Genomic DNA, 19636 nt, shown 5'->3' on the forward strand with positions numbered 1-19636 from the left:
CAAGCAATGCAGGTCAACTCAACTTTAGAAGAGGTAATATTTGCAGCAGATAATATCTATTTTATTCTGCTGTCCTTCCATTCCCCCCTTCCTCGGCCCTCCCCTCCCATCACATCTCTCTACCCAATCTAATGTGACCCACTTCTTCTTTCCTGCTCATTTTTAACCTAAGAAAAGTGTGGGGCTCAGGTTTCCTTTTCTGTTTCAGGAAGGAAAATATCTGAAAGGATCACCAGTTGGCTGAAGTGAGAGCGGGAGTAGGTGGGGGAAACTAATCATGGGACAGGACCAGGGTTTCACACCATCCAAAGGATGTACTGCTTCAAGGTGGGACCAGACTAGCACCACCTCCCTGGGTTCTGGTTTATGCCTACAATGGCACAGATTACATTGCCCTGAAGAAGACCTGGGCTCTTGGACCTCTGCTGACACTGCAGCTCAGATCACCCAGCGCAAGTGGGAGGCTGAGGGTTTGGCGGAGGCAAACAGGGTCTACCTGGAAGGGGAGTGCATAAAGACACTCCTCAAGCACCTGGAGAGCAGGAAGGGGACGCTGCAGCGCGCAGGTACCATTGGCTACAATGCAACTTCCAGATCTCCTGTAATTTCCCCCATGTGCCAATAAGGAGGGAGAATAATGGAATCCACATGAGGATACTGTCCTCCCTCTGATCCAAAAGAGTATGAATGCAACTTAGTTTCCAGAAGCTGTACCAGAGAGTGACTCTAAGAACTATCCTTCTCTTAATTACAACTAAAGGGTCCTAGGGCTGGAGGGAAGATGATCCTTAAAATAAGTGATAAGTTTCCTTTGACTCTGGCAGCAATCTTAGGCATCCCTCAGCGACTTTCTGGATTTGTTCTTTATCCCAACGCAATGAGTTTGGAATTCATTTCCTTAGCTTTCAGCCTCCATTCAGGTCAGAATCTTTCTCAGAGGCTTGGAGCCTCTTCCTCTGGACTGTCTCACCCTGAATCTAGAACATAACAAAAAATAGGAATATTTCCCAAGATCCATGAGTATATTAGTGTATGGGTTTTGTGCTCCCACCCCACACTTATTGTCCTGCCTTTTTTCAGTGGATGATGGGAAGTAATGCAAAATGTCCCAGTTAACTGAATCTTCTCAGCAGATTCCCCATTGACATATGTCACCCATCACCCGATCTCTGACCATGAGGTCACCCTGAAGTGCTGAGCTCTGGGATCAGAGATCACCCTGACATGGCATGATATAGGAAGGACCAGACCCAGGAAATGGAGATTGTGGATACCAGGGATGCAGGGGATAGAAACTTCCAGAAATGGGCAGCTGTGGTAGTTGGGAGAGAAGCAGAGTTACACATGTGCCTTGTGCATAATGAAGGGTTTCCTGAACCACTCACCCTGAGATGGAGTAAGGAGGGGATGAGGGCACAAGGCCTGTGGTCAAGAAAGCAGGAGCCATTCTGGAGACCCTCAGCAGGGTCACAGCTGAAAATTGAAAGCCAGGATCACTCATCCTCTCTTCCTTTCCCAGACAGGGCTCCCAAGATCTCTATCCCCTTTGTGGTAATGGTTGCTGGCCTGATTCTCCTTGAAGCTATTGCTGCTATTATGATGTGAGTTAGAACTCAGGTAGAGTAAGGGTGAGGACAGAGTTTTCTTTCCCAAGCCCCAGGTAGCTTTTCTTGACTCTTTAACTAAGAAGGGTTGACCCATAAAAACCATAAACTTGAAAGCCATAATTTCAAACATTTAAATCTCCAAAAGATCAAAACAAAATTTTTGGGAAATCTTTTTTTAATTCATTAAAATACAGTTATTTGCATTTTTAAAAGGGATTTGTTTTAGAAACATGACAGAACTGGTCAGAAGCTACTTTATACCATAAAATAGGTAATAACATATATATTGTTACATGGATACATGTGCAACTATACTAATGACTGTTGCACAGGTATAATAACTATGAACATATAAACCATATTCCTAAATAGGTCAACAAACAAAATGTATAAACACCTATCACTATGATTAGTAACTGTGCATCCCCAGGTTTATACATGCAGTAATCTGAAATACTGTATTGGACAACCTAAATCTTTTGACAAGATGAATCAGCATGCACAATAAATCACCATCAAATACACAATTATAAAAAAAAAGTCAAAACTTTGAGAATTTTTTGTCTTTCACAAATATAAATGTACAAAAAAGACATTTCTTCTTTTACTGAGAAAGTTTCAGTGTTTTTACATACATGTTACAGTGCTTACACACAGTTGACATTCAGATAATGTACTTTATTTTTTTATTTTTCTATTTTTTTTTGTTTTAATTAGTTACACATGACAGTAGGATGCATTTATGCACTTTGATATACATAGATGGGATATAATTTCTCATTTTTCTGAGTGTATATGTTGCAGAATCATATTGGTCATGCAGTCATATATATATATATATATATATATATATATATATGTGTGTGTGTGTGTGTGTGTGTGTGTATACACACACACAGTAATAATGTCTGTTTCATTCTTCTGTCTTTACTATTTCCACATCCCCTTCTCTCACCTCCCCTCCCCTCCCATCACTTCCTCTACCTATCATAGGTAATGGTATTCTTCACTAGTGCCCTCCTGCCTTACTGTGAATTAGCATCAGCATATTAGAGAAACATCCGGCTTTTGGCTTTGTGGGATTGGCTTATTTCGCTTAGCATGATATTCTCCAACTCTGTCCACTTACTGGCAAATGCCATAATTTCACTCTTATTTAAAGTTGACTATATATACTCCATTTATCCACTGAGTATGCCACATTCCACTTAGTATATAGAGAACATTTTCTTTATCCATTCATCTATTGAACAATACCTAGGTTAGTTCCATATTCCAGCTATTGTGAATTGAGCTTCTATAAACATTGATGTGGCTGTGTCACTATAGTATGATGATTTTAAGTCCATTGGGTATAAGCCAAGGAGTGAGATAGCTGGGTCAAATGGTGGTTTCATTCCCAGTTTTCTGAGGAATCTTCATACTGCTTTCCATAGTGGTTGCACCAATTTGCAGTCCCACCAGCAGTGTATGAGTGTACCATTTTCCCCATATTCTCACCAACATTTATTATTGCCTGAATTCTTGATGATTGCCATTCTGAGAGGAGTGAAATGAAATCCTATAGTAGTTTTGATTTGCATTTCTCTAGTTGCTAGAGATGTTGAACACTTTTCATATATTCTTGTTTATCAATATACTTATTGATCAATTGTATTCTTCTATGAAGTGTCTGTTCAGTTCCTTAGCCCATTTATTGATTGGGTTATTTGGTTTTTTGGTGTTAAGTGTTTTGAGTTCTTTATATATCCTAGAGATTAATGCCTTGACAAGGTACTTTCACAGAGTCACATTTGCAAAAGTCATAAAAAAATATTGAGGGCTGGGGATGTGGCTCAAGCAGAAGCGTGCTCGCCTGGCATGTGTGTGGCCCAGGTTTGATCCTCAGCACCACATACAAACAAAGATGTTATGTTTGCCAAAAAAAACTAAAAAATAAATATTAAAAATCTCTCTCTCTCTCTCTATCTATCTATCTATCTCTTTAAAAAATATTGAGACTCTGAAGGCCTTATACAGTTTATACTTCAATTATTAGATGTTGTGAAGATGAAATACAAAACAGGAAAAAAATTAAATAATGCTGATAGTTTTAAATAGTGGGGGGAAACTAAGAAGAACTTGAAATATGAAAAAAGTATATTACAGGGATAGAATACAGATAACTAATGGACCTAGTTCATAAGCTGGTGTTCTTTCATGATCATTAACTATATTCTGAAGTCTCATATCATAATGAATAGTGTCTCTCTTTTTTTTTCTTTTAGGCCATGGCTTTTCTTGAGAATATGTTCACATTCATTTTCTATGTGGCAATACAGCTTTTAAATTCTTCTTAGATTTGATATACACTGATATAAGAATTCCCTATTAATCTTTGTAATCTGCTGTGCCACACTTCTGTGTTGTTTGGGGTGTGTGAAAACCCATCTGTATCCACTCAAACAGACCACAAACTGAGCAGAAACAATACTGGTGATTGAACACCATTACATAAATATCTTCTTATCCTACTGTGCACATAATTATCAGTAACTTCACTGGCTTCTTCAGACAAATGCATCTTTAATTCATTAACAGCTTCTGTAATTTCATCAGCTGAAGAGATGCCAATGCAGACAAATGACACACTCTTAGCAAGTTTTTGTTGTAGCTTGTATTGCTTGACCAATGCATTCCCCAGAATTTAGCTTTCTAACTCTCTAATATAAGTAGTTTTTTTCTCCCATAGGAATTTCCAGTGGGAAATCAGCTTTCAGCATTTAATCATTTGGGATTTTAATCATTGGGTGTTATGATTTTTGAGATTTTAGACTTTAGAGACATAAGAGCAAGAGAGAAATTCATCCCAATGGATGCATAAACCCAACACAGGAATCCAAGAAATATAAAAAGAAAGGTAACACAATGTCTCCTAAACTTCATAATTCACAAGCAACTGACTCCAAAGACATTGAAGTGAATAAAATACCAGATAAATAATTCAAAAAATGGTTATCAAAATAATCAATGAATTCCAAGAAAATGCAGAAAAACAACTGAATAAACTAAGTAAGTCAGTTACAAGATATGAATGAGGATTTCAATAAAGATATAGAGATATTGAAAAAGAACCAAATAGAAATCTTGTAAATGAAAGACATGATAAGGCAAATAAGATGTTTCTTTGAAAGTCTAATACACAAGACCATGCTGAAGATGAATCCAAGAGCTGGAACATAAAGTGGCTAGATTTAAATACTTAAACAGTACTAAAGAAAAGAAAATGATTAACCATATTCAGAACATACAAGAATTGGGGACAATGTTAAGAGACCAAAGAATCATTGAAATTAAAATGATTGTGAAATATAGGCTAATGGAATTGATAGCCTCTTTAGGGAAATAACAGAAAAATTATCAAACCTTGAGAATGCATTCAGAATCCCCAATAAATAAAATCAATAAAGAGCCTCTCCATGGCACATGATTAAAATACCTAGCATCCAGAACAAGGATAAAATTATAAAAGCCTCAAAATAAAAATATCAAGTCACATTTAGAGGCAAACCAATCAGAAATACCTCTAATTTTTCAGTATAAACTCTAAAAACCAGGAGGGCTTGGAATGATGTGTTCCAAGTGAAAAAAAAAATCACTGTCAACCAATATTGCTATATCCAGAAAAGGTATCCATGAAAACAAAATAAAAATAAAAACCACCCAAGGCAAGCAGAAACTAAAAGAATTCATGACTATTAAGCAGGCATTACAGAACTTACTTAAAGAAATACTCCCCACAGAAGACATCAAAACCAAATCCCAGAGCTCACAAATGCATAAATCTCATGGTAAGAGTATCTAACCTAAGGGAAAACAGGATCAAATTCAAGATTAAAAATAAATCAAACTGGGAGGAATCAATAAACATCTCTCTGTACAAACATTACATATAAATTGTTTCAACTCTCTAATTAAAAGCATAGACTGGCAGAATGGATTAAAGAACAAGATCCAACTATATATTGTTTTCAAGAGACTCGCCTTACTGGCAAAGACAAATGCAGGCTAAAAGTGAAAGGGTGAAAATTGATACATCATGTAAATGTAGCTCAAAAACATGCAAGAGTAGCTACTCTCATACTGACAAAGCAGAATTTAAGACAAAATTAATCAGAAGAGACAAAGGAGTTCATTTCATATTGGTAAAGGGGACAATCGAAGAAGATATAATAATAGTAAATATTTATCCCCAAAATATTTTTGCACCCAATTACAAAAGAGAGACACAATTTAAAGTGTCACACAGACCCCAACATGATAATACTGGGTAAATTCAACATATTTGTCTCACAATTAATTCATTCAGATATAAACTCAGTAAAGACTCTTTGGACCTGAAAAATATTAAAAATCAAATGGACATAACAGACACTTGTAGAATATTTCATCCAGTAACACCTGAATATACTTTTCTTCTCAGGGGCTCATGGAACATTCTTCAACATAGACCATACTTTAAGGCACAAGGCAACTCTTGGCAAATACAAAGAAAATGACATAATGTCTTGCATCTCATCAGATCATAATGGAATGAAATTAGAAACCAGCACCAAAAATCTTTACACAAACTATAGAAATATATGGTGATTGAACGATACACCTTTGAATGATGAATGGGTGACAGAAAAAATCAGGGTAGAAATTTAAACATTCGTATTATCAAATGAGAATAATGATATGACACACACAAGAACCTCTGGGACACTATGAAAACAGGATATAGATATGAACTCAACTACTACTTAAACTGTAATTCTCTCTCTCTCTCTTATATATATATATATATATATATATATATACAGTTATAAGTAGTAGTTGAGTTCATCCTGACGGAATTGTACATGCATGAAATTCAATTTCAGTTCATGCTCCCCCCTTTCTCTGTCCCTCCTACCTATCCCCCCAACCCCACCAACAGTTCTCCTTCCTCTACTCTACTGTTCTTCCTTTTGCTCATATATTTATTAATTCTTGGTTGGTTCTTTCCAGTTATGCATAAAAGTAGAATTCCTTCTGTATATTTATATATACACATAATTTCTTAAAAATTTATTTCATATTTCCTCCTTAATCCCATCCCTCAGCTCTCTCTTTCTGTCTCTCTCAATATCCTTCTTTTACAGTACTGATATTCCCCATATCTTTATGATATCTGATCATCATTCCTTCTTTTCATTTATTTTACTCTAGCTTCCACATTTGAGAGAAAACCTTCAACCCTTGAATTCCTGAGTTTGGCTTATTTCTTTTAGCATGATGGTTCATTTCCATCCATTTAGTAGCAAATGACAAAATTTCCTTTTCTATTTCTCTTTCTCTAATACATAAAGTGACTGGAGATGTAGTTAAGCACCCCTGAGTTCAATCCCTGGTACCAAAATAAAAGTACAAATGGCTAATAAATGCATGAAAAAATTATCAACATTTTTATCAATCAAGAAAAAGCAAGTGAAAACTACACTGAAATTCTATCTCAATCCAATTAGAATGGCAATCATCAAGAATATAAATAATAATAAATGATGATGAGGATGTGGGAGTGGGGAGGGACTGTTGGTGGGAATGAAAATCCCTAATAACATTCATTATGGATATCATTATGAGGTTTCCTCAAAATGCTAAAAGTAGAACTACCATTCAATCCAGCTCTATCACTACTTAATGTTTATCTAAAATAATTAAAACATATTTTAGAGATATATAGATATCCATGCTTATTGCAGCACAATTCACAATAGCCAAGTATGGAACTAGCCTATGTACCCATCACCAGATGAATGGATAAAAAAATTGTGGTATATGTACACATGGAATTTTATTCAGCTATAAAGAAAAAGGAAATTATGTCATTTTCAAAACAATGGATGGGAAATAAAGACCATAATCTTGAGCAAAATAAGCCAGGCTCAGAGAGAAAATTATGTTTTCTTGTCATGAGCCATCAATGGGCTGTGTGTGTGAGCTATGCACATTTGAGAGTATGAGGGGATTGGTCTGAGGATACACACTTTTTGGGCTGTGCAACCCACGTGTGCCTTTTCTTTCCCACACAGCACCTAAGATGGAGGTGACTTGCCAAGATGTCAATCAATCTGCTGACCACTAGACATCACAAAGCAAGATCCACCCGTCCCAATCCAAATTCTTACAGTATTTGGGTGGAACATTTTATTGCATGTCCTTTCCCCAATAAATAGAGGAGTTTTTGTGGTGTGCTCACTCTCTCGTTTGTCTGTCTTGCTCCCCTGGCCCTTTTTCTAGCGTGGGAGTTGATCTTTGAAGTCACAGATCTATCCCTGACCTCTGCTATCATGAAAAAGCTATTCTCATGTTTGTGTGGTTTCTTCATTGTTTTCATAGTCATTGATACAGCCAACTCCTTTGAACCACCCCATCACATCAGGTTGGCCAGCTGGAGACATTTTCTCTTATATTTGGAAGGAGTAGGGGATGCTAAAAGTTGAAGAGTGACCATAAGCAAGACCACTGGGAATAGGAGGTTAAGATGAAGGTTATCAACACATCTTGCACTTCTGTATATTATACTCTATTAGTTAACAAGTCAGTAGACAAGAAAAAAATAACAGATAATTACAACTTATATAATGAATAAGAATGAAACATTGGGATAATGTTCCTTTATCTTATTCTCAGTGTGGTTTTTCCCCACAACCATACTATAAATACAAGTTAGGTTATTTTATTCCTTGGCTTAAAACCTGACAATGATGTTCACCTCATTGCTAGAATGTTTCTCTCTTGCCTCTTTCTCTTCCTTATCCCTCTACCCTTTGAAGGAAATTATTGGATGATAAAGATGTCTCTGTCAGTTTTATGGTATACTATCACTGGTTCCTATACTAACAAAGAACGAGGGTTCCCATTGTTTGACACCAAAACCAACATTTGGTATGGTCCCTTTTTTTTTTTTAAGCCACTATAGTGTATAGTCAAATCACATAATAATATTAAGTGTAATTTCCCTTACAATAAAGAACTACTTTACTATATTTATTAACTACTTGTATATTCTCTTTTATAAATTATATGATTAAGTATTTAACCCATTTTTCTTTAGAGTAATATTCCTATTAATCAAATTGATATGATCTGAATCTAAATATAAATCCTCAGACAGTAGATGGAAAAAATATTCCCCTATTTTGTGGTTGACTTTCTTATTCTGCTGATAATACCTTCTGATGAAGATAAATTCATTTGTGTTCTTTGAATTTATTTAATATTAAAATTTGTCCAAATGATGTTTATAAAGGATTAAAGATTGAAGATGAAGAAACTTTAACAGAAGTTAGGTTGACTAATTACAACAAGCATTTCAAATTTTCCCTCTATAATAATTATAAAATAATGAATTTCAGTTCAGAAGAAGCTGGTAAAAGTTTAAGCCCTGAAAGTAGAAATTATTAACAGAAATTAACAGAATTTTATTAACAGAAATTATTTATTATAAGTCATTTAATGACTATCAGTTTAATAAGAAAGTTGTTGGTAATTTGCTGCTCTTTCCTATGTCAAGTTATGGATCAAATAGAGCAGAATTTATGTATAAGTAGTAATAAGAAGCAAAAGAGCACATGGGAAATTTTATAAAGTCAAAATATTATTTGGAAATTATCAGAGAACCTTCATGAATGACTAATGCCTAAAATTACTTAAACCAGAAAGCAGTTTTATAATACTGTACCATATTTATTTTTGAGTTTGAGATGCAAATGATATATGTTAAATAAATATTTATACTAGAGGTTAAATATTCTTCATGATATCCTAGAAATAAATAATTTAAATATTCAGAAATATTTAATTTAGGCAAGTTATCCCAAGGATATATAAATAGCCTGGCATCAGTGTTTGTGTTACACCTTATCTTGGTGTAACATTAATATTAAGTAAATTCAATGAACCCCCTTATCTTGGGGGTTTCTAGGAGTATAAATACACTCAACTGAACTGATTCAGTTGCACTGAATCAAAAAATACATTTTTTTTTTTAATCTGAGAGTTTAGGTTCCAAAATAGAAACACTGAAACTTCCTCCCTTTGTAGGTAGGGTTTTGTCTATTAGATCCTGTTCACTATACTATCATATTCAGAAACCTTGGCTTTATCCACTAGCCTCAGTTCTCACCTTCTGCTCTGTTCTGGGCTCAGATATTTCTTCTATAAACAAAGTTTTCTATAATATTGAAATCACTTGGGAGAAGAGCTATCTTAACTCTTCAAGGCATTTTTATTTTATTTTTATTTTTTATTATTTTTTAATTAGTTGCTCATGACAATACAATGATCTTGACATGTCATTCATTTGACTCAAATAGGGTATAATTTCTCATTTTTCCAAGTGTACAGGTTGCAGAATCTCATTGGTTTTACAACTACGTATATACATACAGCAATACTAGTGTCTATTTTATTCTGTTGCCCTTCCTATCCCCCCTTTCTTTTATTTATTTATTTTTATAAGAAGTTAGATTCATCAAGTTCTTGTTTCAGGTTGACACTTGTCCTCTCCTGGCACATTGGCAAGTGTTCCACAAACTGGTGTCCACTGGTACAGCTGACATGTCAATCTGATTTGTAGTTTCGTGAAGTTACCTTTTCCTCCAGTTATAGTATTTTCATATTGTCTTTGGGGTTTTGTTATTTTTCTGTACAGGATGTCTTTAGTATGACTTTCATTTTAAGTATCATCCTGTTTCGGTCAGCTTTTTCACCACTATAGTTTTAGAAGAGGAAAAGTTTATTTGGGGCTCATGGTTTCAGAGGGCTCAGTCTGTAGATAGACAACTCTATTGCTCTGTGTCAGAGATAAGGCAGAACATCATGGCTGAAGAGGAAAGCAGTTCAGGACATGAAATCAGGAAGCAGAGAGAGCACTCTGCTCAACAAGGACAATATATATACCCCAAAGACACATCTTCAGGGACTCACCTCATCCAGTCACATCCTACCTGCCTGTAGTTACCACCCAGTTAATTCCTAGCAGGGATTAATGCACTGCTTAGGTCAAGACAGTCATAACCCAATCATTTCACCTCTAAGTTGTCTCTCATTGTCTCTCCGCTGAGCTTTTTGTGGGCACTTCATATCTAAACCATAACACTTCCTCAAGATTAGTTGGTCATCTTACATCTGAGGGTGGAGAGAATTAGTTCTCAAGCATTTTTTGCCTTATTTCTTCATTGCTTCTCTTCTAGTCATTATTTTCCTCATTCTCAGTTGACCCATTTTTAGTTGAATTTTGCATTCTTTTCTAAATTTGAGTTGTAAAATTTGCATTGATTTTTATTGTAGCTTTGTTTGTTTGGATATTCTTTTGTTTTATCAGCTTGTTGATTAATAGTGGGTAGATCTCTGCTGGTTAAAAATGAGTCATTCCTGAAATAATAATAAAAAAGGGAGGGCTGGGTTAGAGGGAGGGAGAGAGAAAGGGACAGAGAATCAACTGGTGTGGAATACTTGCAAACATGATAAGTAAATGTCACCAGTTATGAATAAGTTAATATTTGGTTTGCTAGTTCCAAAGTTTTGTACAACCCACATATTGGTTCCAATATAATATTTAATTCATAAATTCTATGTAGTATTTTAAATTGCTTTTTCTTCTTCATCTGACTTTCAAATTCCATAGAAAGCTCCGACAGAAGGGAAGGTATGAAAGTCAGATGATGATGGAGCACCTGATAAGTGGCCTGTTACAAGGTCAGAATTAATAAGAGAGGGGCCTGAAATTTTACTGAAAGAAAACTTAATATCAATTAAGCAGAAAGAGGAGGGAAAATCTAGGACGCTTTATGGATCCTCTCAGCTACCTGGCATGTTTAATTTTTATTAGTGTTCATAATTGATCCGCTGCTAGGTGAATTGGATTTTTTTTTTTAGTTTTTCATTGTTGGTTGTTCAAAACATTACAAAATTCTTGATATATCATATTTCAGACTTTGATTCAAGTGGGTTATGAACTCCCATTTTTACGCCACATACAGATTGCAGAATTACATCAGTTACACATCCATTGATTTACATATCGCCATACTAATGTCTCTTGTGTTCTGCTGCCTTTCCTATCCTCTACTATCCCCCTCCCCTCCATTCTTCTCTCTCTACCCCCTCTACTGTCATTCATTTCTCCCCCTTGTATTATTTTTCCCTTTCCCCTCACTTCCTCTTGTATGTACTTTTGTATAACCCTAAGGGTCTCCTTCCATTTCCATGCAATTTCCCTTCTCTCTCCCTTTCCCTCCCACCTATCATCCCTGTTTAATGTTAATCTTCTTCTCATGCTCTTCATCCCTACTCTGTTCTTAGTTACTCTCCTTATATCAAAGAAGACATTTGGCATTTGTTTTTTTAGGGATTGGCTAGCTTCAATTAGCATAATCTGCTCTAATGCCATCCATTTCCCTGCAAATTTGATGATTTTGTCATTTTTTAGTGTTGTGTAATACTCCATTGTGTATAAATGCCACCACACTTTTTTTATCCATTCATCTATTGAATGGCATCTGGGTTGGTTCCACAGTCTTGCTATTGTGAATTGTGCTGCTATGAGCATCAATGTAGCAGTGTCCCTGTAGCATGCTATTTTTAGGTCTTTAGGGAATAGACCGAGAAGGGTAATAGCTGGGTCAAATGGTGGCTCCATTCTCAGCTTTCCCAGGAATCTCCATAATGCTTTCCAAATTGGCTGCACCAATTTGCAGTCCCACCAGCAATGTACAAGTGTACCCTTTTCCCCACATCCTCGCCAGCTCTTGTTGTTGTTTGACTTCATAATGGCTGCCAATCTTACTGGAGTGAGATGGTATCTTAGGGTGGTTTTGATTTGCATTTCTCTGACAGCTAGAGATGGTGAGCATTTTTTCATGTACTTGTTGATTGACTGTATGTCCTCCTCTGAGAAGTGTCTGTTCAGGTCCTTGGCCCATTTGTTGATTGGGTTGTTTGTTCTCTTATTGTCTAATTTTTTGAGTTCTTTGTATACTCTGGATATTAGGGCTCTATCTGAAGTGTGAGGAGTAAAGATTTGTTCCCAGGGTGTAGGCTCCCTATTTACCTCTCTTATTGTTTCTTTTGCTGAGAAAAAACTTTTTAGTTTGAGTAAGTCCCATTTGTTGATTCTTGTTATTAACTCTTGTGCTATGGGTGTCCTATTAAGGAATTTGGAGCCCGACCCCACAATATATAGATCGGAGCCAACTTTTTCTTCTATCAGACGCAGAGTCTATGATTTGATATCAAGCTCCTTGATCCATTTTGAATTAACTTTTGTGCATGGCGAGAGAAAGGGATTCAGTTTCATTTTGTTGCATATGGATTTCCAGTTTTCCCAGCACCATTTGTTGAAGATGCTATCCTTCCTCCAATGCATGCATTTAGTTTATTAAATATAAGATAGTTGTAGTTTTGTGGATTGGTTTCTGTGTCCTCTATTCTGTACCATTGGTCCACCAGCCTATTTTGGTACCAGTACCATGCTGTTTTTGTTACTATTGCTCTGTAGTATAGTTTGAAGTCTGGTATCGCTATACTGCCTGATTCACACTTCCTGCTTAGCATTGGTTTTGCTACTCTGGGTCTTTTAGTTTTCCATATGAATTTCATGATTTCTTTCTCTATTTCTACAAGAAATGCCATTGGGATTTTGATTGGCATTGCATTAAACCTATAGAGAACTTTTGGTAATATCGCCATTTTGATGATGTTAGTTCTGCCTATCCATGAACAGGGTATATTTTTCCATCTTCTAAGATCTTCTTCTATTTCTCTCTTTAGGGTTCTGTAGTTTTCATTGTATAAGTCTTTCACCTCTTTTGATAGGTTGATTCCCAAGTATTTTATTTTTTTTGAAGATATTGTGAATGGAGTGGTTGTCCTCATTTCCATTTCAGAGGATTTGTCGCTGATATACAGGAATGCCTTTGATTTATGCATGTTCATTTTATATCCTGCTACTTTGCTGAATTCATTTATTAGCTCTAATAGTTTCTTTGTAGACCCTTTTGGGTCTGCTAGGTATAGAATCATGTCACCTGCAAATAGTGATAATTTAAGTTCTTCTTTTCCTATTTTTATGCCTTTAATTTCTATCGTATGTCTAATTGCTGTGGCCAGTGTTTCGAGAACTATGTTGAACAGAAGTGGAGAGAGAGGGCATCCCTGTCTTGTTCCAGATTTTAGAGGGAATGCCTTCAGTTTTTCTCCATTCAGAATGATGCTAGCCTGAGGCTTACCAAAGATTGCTTTTACAATATTGAGGTATGTTCCTGTTATCCCTAGTTTTTCTAGAGTTTTGAACATAAAGGGATGCTGTACTTTGTCAAATGCTTTTTCCACATCTATTGAGATAATCATATGGTTCTTATTTTTAAGTCTATTGATGTGGTGAATAACATTTATTGATTTCTTTATATTGAACCAGCCTTTCATCCCAGGGATGAATCCTACTTGATCATGGTGCACAATTTTTTTGATATGTTTTTGTATCCGATTCTCCAGAATTTTATTGAGGATTTTTGCATCTAGGTTCATTAGAGATATTGGTCTGTAGTTTTCTTTCTTTGAAGTGTCTTTGTCTGGTTTAGGTATCAGGGTGATATTGGCCTCATAGAATGAATTTGGAAGTTCTCCCTCTTTTTCTATTTCCTGAAGTAGCTTGAAAAGTATTGGTATTAATTCCTCTTTAAAGGTTTTGTAAAAGTCTGCTGTATACCCATCCGGTCCTGGGCTTTTCTTAGTTGGTAGTCTTCTGATGGTTTCTTCTATTTCCTCAATTGATATTGGTCTGTTTAGGTTGTCTATATCTTCCTGACTCAATCTGGGCAGATCAAATGACTTAAGAAATTTATCTATGCCTTCACTATCTTCTAATTTATTGGAGTATAAGGATTCAAAATAATTTTTGATTATCTTCTGTATTTCTGAAGTGTCTGTTGTGATATTGCCTTTTTCATCCCGTATGCTAGTAATTTGAGTTCTCTCTCTTCTTCTCTTCGCTAGCATTGCTAAGGGTCTGTCGATTTTGTTTATTTTTTCAAAGAACCAACTTTTACCTTTGTCAATTTTTTCAATTGTTCCTTTTGTTTCAATTTCATTAATTTCAGCTCTGATTTTAATTATTTCTTGCCTTCTACTTCTTTTGCTGTTGTTTTGCTGTTCTTTTTCTAGGATTTTGAGATGAAGTATGAGATCAATTATTTGTTGGTTTTTTTTTTTTATTTTTTTAAGGAATGAACTCCAAGCAATGAATTTTCTTCTTAGAACTGCTTTCAACGTGTCCCATAGATTCCGTTATGTTGTGTCTGTGTTTTCATTTATCTCTAAGAATTTTTTAATTTCCTCCTTGATGTCTTCTATAACCCATTGATCATTCAGTAACCTATTGTTCATTCTCCATATGATGTATGCTTTTTCTTTCCTTCTTTTATCTTTGATTTTCAGTTTCATTCCATTATGATCAGATAAGATGCATGGTATTATCTCTACTCCTTTATATTGTCTAAGAGTTGCCCTGTGACATAATATATGATCTATTTTTGAGAAGGATCCATGTGCTGCTGAGAAAAAAGTGTAACTGCTTGATGTTGGGTGGTATACTCTATATATGTCAATTAGGTATAGGTTATTAATTGTGTTATTGAGTTCTATAGTTTCCTTATTCAACTTTTGTTTGGAAGATCTGTCCAGTGGTGAGAGAGGTGTGTTGAAGTCTCTCATAATTATTGTGAGGTGGTCTATTAGACTCTTGAACTTGAGAAGAGTTTGTTTGATGAACATAGCTGCACCATAGTTTGGGGCATATATATTTATGATTGTTATGTCTTGTTGGTGTATGGTTCCCTTAAGCAGTATGTAGTGTCCCTCTTTTCCCTTTTGATTAACTTTGACTTAAAATCTATTTTATTTGATATGAGTATGGACACTCTTGCTTGTTTCCGAAGTCCATATGAGTGATATGATTTTTCCCAACCTTTCACCTTCAGCCTATGTATGTATTTTCTTATCAAATGCGTCTCCTGTAGGCAGCATATTGTTGGGTCTTGTTTTGCGATCTATTCTACTAGCCTGTGTCTCTTAATTGGTGAGTTTAAGCCATTAACATTTAGGGTTATAATTGAGATATGGGTTGTTCTTCCAGCCACATTTGTTTGTTTCTGTTACTAAACATGGTTTGTTTTCCTCTTTGATTTTTTCCGCCCCCTTTACTGTCCTTCCTCCCACTGTTGGTTTGCATTGTTATTTTCCATTTCCTCTTCCTGTGATGTTTTGCCGAGGATGTTTTGAAGAGATGGTTTTCTAGCTGCAAATTCTTTTAACTTTTGTTTATCGTGGAAGGTTTTAATTTCATCTTCCATCCTGAAGCTTAGTTTCGCTGGATACACAATTCTTGGTTGGAACCCATTTTCTTTCAGTGTTTGAAATATGTTGTTCCAGGATCTTCTAGCTTTCAGAGTCTGTGTTGAAAGATCAGCCGTTATCCTGATTGGTTTACCCCTAAATGTAATATGCTTCCTTTCTCTTGTAGCTTTTAAAATTCTCTCCTTATTCTGTATGTTGGGCATCTTCATTATAATGTGTCTAGGTGTGGATCTCTTATGATTTTGCACATTCAGCATCCTGTAGGCTTCTAGGATTTGGGATTCTGTCTTATTTTTCAAGTCTGGCAAGTTTTCTCATAGTATTCCATTGAATAGATTGCTCATTCCTTTGGTTTGGAGCTCTGTACCTTCCTGTATCCCAATGACTCTTAAGTTTGGTCTCTTAATGTTATCCCATATTTCTTGGATGTTCTGCTCATGGTTTCTTAACAGTCTTGCTGAGCTGTCTATGTTCTTTTCCAGTTGAAATACTTTGTCTTCATTGTCTGATGTTCTATCTTCTAAGTGTTCTACTGTGCTGGTAGTATTCTCCATTGAGTTTTTAAGTTGGTTTATTGCTTCCTGCATTTCTAGGATTTCTGTTTGTTTGTTTTTTATAACCTCTATCTCCCTGTATAGTTGATCCTTTGCTTCCTGGATTTGTTTGTGTAATTCATTGTCAAAGTGATCTTTCATTGTCTGATTTTGCTGTCTAATGTCTTCCTTGATAGTCCAGATCATCTGAAGCATGTATATCCTGAATTCTCTATCTGACATTCCATCTGCTGCAGCTGTTACGTCTTGTAAAGTTGAGTTGACCTGCATTGCTTGTGGTCCTTTCTTTCCTTGTTTTTTCATACTGCTTGCATTTCTTTCTGCTTGGTGAAACTGTTGTGTTTTTGAAATGTTTTTTCTCCTATATATTTATATTGCTCTTGTATAGTTGAAAAGTCTCCCTTGCAGGGTCGGGCGGCGATCTGCCTACCTTGCAGGCGCAGGCGGCAGCTCTACTCTCTCCTTACTCCAATTGGGGTGTCGTGACTACCACACCGGCAGGTCACTGGGCCTGTTCCGGGCGTGGGCAGTGGCTCTGTTCTGCCCCTACTCCAATTGGGGTGATGAGTGTACCACGCTGGCAGGCCACCGGGCCTGATCTGCTGGTCAGTTGCAGGTCTGTCTATCCTGCAGGTGCGGGCGGTGGCTCTGCTCTGCCCCTACTCCAAATTTGGTGATGTGTCTGTCATACCGGCAGGCCACTGGGCCCGTCCCGCTGGTCGGTCGCAGGTCTGCCCAACTTTCGAGCACGGGTGGTGGCTCTGCTCTGCCCCTACTCCAATTGTGGTGACATGTGTACCACGCTGGCAGGCTGCTGGGCCTGATCCGCCCGTCTGTCGCAGGTCTGCCTACCTTACTGGCGCGGGCGGTGGTTCTGCCCTGGTCCTCCTAACATGCCTGAGGACCGCTGGGACTGATCTGCAGGTTGGTCACAGGTCTGCTCACCCTGTGGGCATGGGTGGCAGTTCCACTCCACCCCCACTCCAATTGGGGTCACGCCATCACCATGCCGGCAAGCCACTGGGCCTGCTCCGGGAGCGGGCGGCAGCCTGGCTCTTCCCCTCTGGCTTGACGACAAATTGAGAGAGACTCGGCTGTCTGTGCCTCACCCTCCCTACCAGGAGACCAACTGTTTCTGTTGCCGCTGGTATTGATGAAGTTCTCTCCTCTGCCGCTTTCTGATGACATCAGATCTCTGCCATGTTGGTATCCTATGCAAATGGCAGCATTTTGTTCCCTTTGCCGGGTAACCAAAGCAACGGGTGAGTCCTGACCGGCCCTCAGCAGGACCCGGACCTTGAAGCAGTTTCTATGGGCTCCTTAGCCCTGGGCCAGGGCAGTTCCGGGAGCCGGAACTCGGCTGCTCCATGCTCGGTGTATGCTCTGATAAGAGCAGGCTCCAAGAAGCACTCAGGCACTGAGCCTGAGTAATCTGTCTGCAAGCCACAGGCGAATGGCAGCCTGAAATTACCTGTTCTATGGCTGAATGAGCTGCAGTCAGTCAAAAACAGGGATGGTGACGTCAGCTGTCCAATATGGTGGCTGCTGGCCTCCTCTGTGTTCTGACCGGTGTGGAGAACCGAAATGGACTGCTTCCTTCCCCCATCTCGAACCCAGAATTCAGCACTGAATACGGTGCTTGCATGGCTGGCAGAAACTGCAGCGCTGTATCCCTGCATTGCTTTCTCCTCGTTTCCCAGCACCCGCTGCAGACTCTAGCCTCGGGGCGATTTGCTGAATAAGCAGCATTACCCTCCGTGTGACAAATCTCTTGCGTTTGAGTCCCCGTAGCCGATCCTCGTGCGATGGAAATCCTTCCTCCAGGTTCCGGAGCACCCCACTATTGCTGGAAATTCCTAACAAGATAGACTTTAGCAGTCCTGACTTGTCATACTCCCACACAGTGACGCAACACGCAGGGGCAATGCACTCCCCTCACTGCCATCTTCCAGCCTCTTCAAGGCATTTTTACAAAAAAGAGTAAAGATTTGACTTTTAAGATATTAAGACACACAATAAAGTCAAATTAATTAAAATTCAGCTTGTTTAATGAAAAAAATAACAAGTGGACGAACACAGCATGCATTTGGGATCCTTGAATGTTATAAAGATGATATCACTCATCTTTGAAGAATTAAAAGCTAGTCTATCTGTCTTCACAGAGACAAAGTAATGCCAATTCTTTTCTTACAGCATGTATAATGTGACATCTAAATACCTAGAGTTGTAAATGACAAATATTAAACTCTACATCTGATAAATGTGTGAAATTCAGTGCAAGACAAAAAAAAGAACAAATTGATATGGGTGATGTTTCTAAAGAATTAAGACTATATTTCAGTGATTTCTAGAATTAAATAGCCTCAGTTTTAGTTTGTAATTTATCACAAAAAATAGAAGTTTACTTCAATCCTTTGAGCCTTGATTTGCTTCTGGTAAATGATAACGGTTTTAGTACTTTTTTGATTCAGCCTTTTCTGAGAATTAAATGAGCACGTTAGGAATTCAGAAAAAAATAACTTACACTTAAGGAGCCTGCAGTGGAGGTTATTTATTTGCATTATATTGCAGTATATAAAATAACAAGGACTCATTAATGTGATTCATATAGAATGAACTCTTACCATAGCAACAAAAATAAAAACCCAACTCAACTTTAGAAGAGGTAATAGCTGCAGCAGATCGAATGTCAGATAAAGAATTCAGGATGTACATGCTTCAGATGATCTGGAGTCTCAAGGAAGACATTATACAGCAAAATCAGACAATGAAAGATCACTACCACAATGAATTACATAAACAAATCCAAGAAGCAAAAGATCAACTATACAGGGAGACAGAGGTTCAAGAAAACAAACAGAAATCTGAGAAATGCAGGAAGCAATAAACCAAATGAAAAATTCAAATGAGAGTACTACCAGCAGAGTAGAACACTTAGAAGATAGAACATCAGATAATGAAGACAAAGTATTTCAACTTGAAAATAAATAGAAAACTCAGCAAGACTGTTAAGAAACCATGAGCAGAACATCCAAGAAATATGGGATAACATTA

General features: G+C 37.1%; 1 pseudogene; it reads left to right on the top strand.

The window, feature by feature from the left end:
* Nucleotides 1–292: 292 nt before the first annotated feature.
* LOC124095279 (class I histocompatibility antigen, Gogo-B*0201 alpha chain-like) lies at nt 293–1605 on the top strand (annotated as a pseudogene).
* The last annotated feature ends 18031 nt before the right edge of the window (nt 1606–19636 follow it).

The sequence above is a fragment of the Marmota monax genome, unplaced genomic scaffold, assembly GCF_021218885.2.
Source record: "Marmota monax isolate L192 unplaced genomic scaffold, Marmota_monax_Labrador192_F-V1.1 WCK01_AAM20220418_F8-fsc01289, whole genome shotgun sequence".
Taxonomy (NCBI): Eukaryota; Metazoa; Chordata; class Mammalia; order Rodentia; family Sciuridae; genus Marmota; species Marmota monax.